The sequence below is a fragment of the Salvelinus sp. IW2-2015 genome, linkage group LG7 (genome assembly GCF_002910315.2).
Source record: "Salvelinus sp. IW2-2015 linkage group LG7, ASM291031v2, whole genome shotgun sequence".
NCBI classification, from domain to species: domain Eukaryota; kingdom Metazoa; phylum Chordata; class Actinopteri; order Salmoniformes; family Salmonidae; genus Salvelinus; species Salvelinus sp. IW2-2015.
In genome coordinates this window covers 25527683-25531642 of record NC_036847.1, presented here as the reverse complement: position 1 = coordinate 25531642, position 3960 = coordinate 25527683, and the positions used below count along the sequence as shown (strand labels likewise).

Sequence of the window (3960 nt, the reverse complement as noted above, 5' to 3'; positions counted from 1 at the left end):
TGTGTGTAAGTAAAGAAATAAAACAACAGTAAAAAGACATTTGAAAATAAGAGTAGCAAGGCTATATACAGACACCGGTTAGTCAGGCTTATTGAGGTAGTATGTACATATAGATACATGTAGGTTATGAACATGTTAAAGTGACTATGCATATATGATGAACAGAGAGTAGCATAAAAAAAGGGGTTGGCGGGTGGTTGGACACAATGCAGATAGCCCGGTTAGCCAATGTGAGGGAGCACTGGTTGGTCGGGCCAATTGAGGTAGTATGTACATGAATGTATAGTTAAAGTGACTATGCATATAAGACAAACAGAGAGTAGCAGCAGCGTAAAATAGGGGTTGGGGGGTGGCACACAATGCAAATAGTCCGGGTAACCATTTGGTTACCTGTTCTACCCTGACCACATTTTAGCTGTGCTGCTCTAGTAGTCTGTAAGTACCTGTAATAAGTGTGACATGGACTAAGTTTTAAACCCTTCTTAAAGAGTTTCTCCGGTACTTTTGTATACTTTCTAGCCAGTAGTTCTGAGAGTAGCACTCACGAGTCAAATATGGTCCCCGAAAACTGCATACTACATCACATATGTGCAGATATGTGTACCACCTCATTGCTCTCTATCTCGCTCTGCTGTGTGTGCATCTTGCTAGCTGTCACTCAAAAAACGAGGGGCTGAAGCTCATTGGTTAGAACTCAAATTGTTAGGGGTTGGCCCACATGGGGGGAAATGTAAGGAAAATTGCGCAAGCACAGCTTCCAGAAGAACAGTTGTTTTCAAACTAGGGATTTCGGGGCAAATGGAGGTAAAACAATAATTCTGCTCATAGATTATGCATTTTTGAACTACACAGACACATCCAGCCCAACGCGGGAGGTTTAAAAATACTTAGCAGTCGCCAAAGTTCCGGAGAATGTCTTTGATGAATGATCTCAGCAGAACTATAGACTGGCAATTCACAGTAACAGAATTACGCTGAGACTCATATTTTTGATTTCAAAGTTTAACAAAGCAGAAGGACAACTTTCAACAATTTACACTGAGTTTCTAAAAACTCAAAAATATCTGCTCCGAATTAAGATTCTACGATGTCTGCAGAAAGAATGGGGTGTTAACTATGACATGACACATTGACACCCAGTAATGGAATTGCGGTAACGGAATTTCAACATGGGTCCCTGATCTGTACTACACAGAAATGCATAATAATTATGGATATCAATGTCATTCTCCTGATAGTGATGTATCCTAAATAGGCATACAAAGGTATACATATACAAAATTCTCCTTTGCATATTTGGGTATTATTCTACACATTGGCTATTATTTTAATGAGTTCTGCCGCCAAACAAGACCGTATTTGATTGGTCTGAACCAACCATAGACGTCTATGTTTCACAAGTTTGGTCATTAGAGATCAGTACAGAACAGTAAAGCATAGTTCAGTACACTAGAGTGCATTATAGTGTACTCGACTGTAGTGTGCTCTACTGTGTACGGTACTAAACTCAATGTTTCTTTACTGTACTGAACTCCACTGTACTATACTGTACTGAACTCTACTGTACTGAACTATAATCTACTTTTATTTACTCTACTCTACTGTGCAGTACTGTGCTTTCCAAACTTGGGAACCCAACTGTGGTTTGTGACTACTTTGCTTTCCCACTGTAGCCAACTCAATTGCAGAAAATCTGTTACCGATTTTTCTGAAATTCGAGTTCCAATCACTTAATAATTTATAGATATTTTTTTTTAAAGATCAGTAAAAACTAACTAAGTGATAGGTCTACCTTCACTTATTACTTCTGTGAACTTTCATTGTCCTCCTTCCTCATGAGGGAGAGAATTTAGAAAATATCTTAAAGATATGTGGGTTTTTGGTAATGGCATTTCAAGGCACAAGGCAATGTTTCTTAAACTTAGAAGACAGAACATTTTCTCTGAAACTATATAAGTGTTGATATTAGTTGCAGGGGTCTTTACTTCAACATCGTGTTTTAATGTATTTCTAACACCTTTTAAGACTTTTTCTGGGAGATGTTTTCTAAGACCACTTTTCCATCTGTCTGACCAGAAATCAAAGCCTTTGCTTATTCCACATTTCTAGGATGGAAAATGTTTGAAAAATGTATATAGCCCTTAATTTCACAAATATAGACTCTTAGTTTTCATTTTACACCCACTTTGACGTGCTTCTATGAACTTCACGTTGGCGCTCATGGGTCCTTTTACATGGAAATGACATGACAGGACTGATGTGATGGAGCCACTGCATGCCAGGATGCTGAGATAAAAGTCACAGCTTGTTTGTGACTCAGAGGTCACATTCCCACACGTTTTCCAACAGGAAAGATTAAGTTTTTATTTCCAATCCTACCATAGGGCGGTCACTGGTCGTCATCATATGAGGATAACCTTTTTCCAGTGCATCGTGCACGTGCACGGATGGATGGATTTGTAACCAAAACCAAAAGATAAAATCTAATTCCATATGTGCATTTACCTGATGTAATAACTGATTTATTAAATGTAGGCTATACCAAAAGATGCAGTTCGGCAACTCTGGAATAAACCCTCTAACCTCCTGGGATAATATTTACCACTTTCCATACGATGAAAATTTACCCGACAACTACCTAATATTTCCCACCGTGTTCACAGTAACTTTCTAAATGACTTCCAGGATAGAAAAAATACTCACCTTGAAGAATTGGTCAAGTAAAATTCCACGGAATATCCAAAGTAGCTCCCATTAGGTCCGCTGTAGACAGAAGGGTTCTCCACGTCCAAGTTGAATGTATCACACAACGGTAGCAGAATTATTAGACAAACCCCAATGCAGAATAATGAGTAGCTCAGTTTTCCCGGTGTCTTCGAATGGTATCTTTTGGAACCCATTCTATTTCTCAATTAATCCACTAAAATTGTATTTGTTTTAATCAACACCTGAGTTGCTCTGATGTTTTTAGATCAGTAGAGCTTGTGGAGTGGTTGTTCTATTTCTCTAAACTGCATGCCTTGAAACTCAAACTCGCTGTATCTCTCCTAAATGCTCAGTCAGCTTCTTCCCTCGACTCGCTCTCCCTCGCTACGCTCGCTCCTCTGTCCTAATTGAAGGGATATTGAAAGGAGGGAGTTCCTCGACTCGTGACAAACTTTTGAAGAGGTGGAGCTCTTAATTCAGAAAAAGACAGTCAGAAGACCAACTTGTAACGTCCATCTAGAGTGGGCTACACTCAGAACGGAGTCATCTGTATGATACTGAAATCTTCCCGAACTGGCTGGAGAAATCTTCCCGAACTGGGTATTCTGATAATTATATCCTCTCCTTGGCGCGCGAACTGGCTGGAGAAATCTTCCCGAACTGGGTATTCTGATAATTATATCCTCTCCTTGGCGCGCAGCCACCATTTGCGTTCAAGCCTTTAGAATGGGGAGGGGATTTTGGTCTATCTGCCTAATAAAGATCACATGGTTGTGTCTCTCTGTAACCTTTTCTACCTGGGTGATGCTGACCAACAGAGATTTAACAAAGATAACCAGATACAGTATATTATTAACTTGGTGGTCAATTGATACAGAGTAACATCATCTGTATTTATCATCCTATTATCTCAACTCTCAATGACCTTTTCTACCTTGAGTTGTTACTAAGTATTCCTCCTGGTTGGAATGGAGTGAGGAGGGTGGCTATTTACCAACATTATTTTCTTGAGGACGGTTACACAGGAATTCGATGATCATCAGTAGATTTAGAGGTTTGGGGTGATATAGTGGTCAAACGATTATAATTAATCAGACATTCTGGAAAATACAATGTATGTTGTGAATTCTAACAACTGTCCCCATCTTGCCCATATGCAGCCATATGCTACAGTATGCATGAATAGGTCAGTATCACACAAGTCTGGGCTGCGTATGTGTTCTCTATTAGTTGAATAATGCAACATAAGATCTG

At 39.4% G+C, this 3960-nt stretch overlaps 1 pseudogene; it reads right to left on the bottom strand.

Moving 5' to 3' along the window:
* Positions 1–3125, bottom strand: part of LOC111966116 (integrin alpha-5-like) — an 87601-nt pseudogene extending 84476 nt beyond the window's left edge.
* Between the last annotated feature and the right edge of the window lie 835 nt (positions 3126–3960).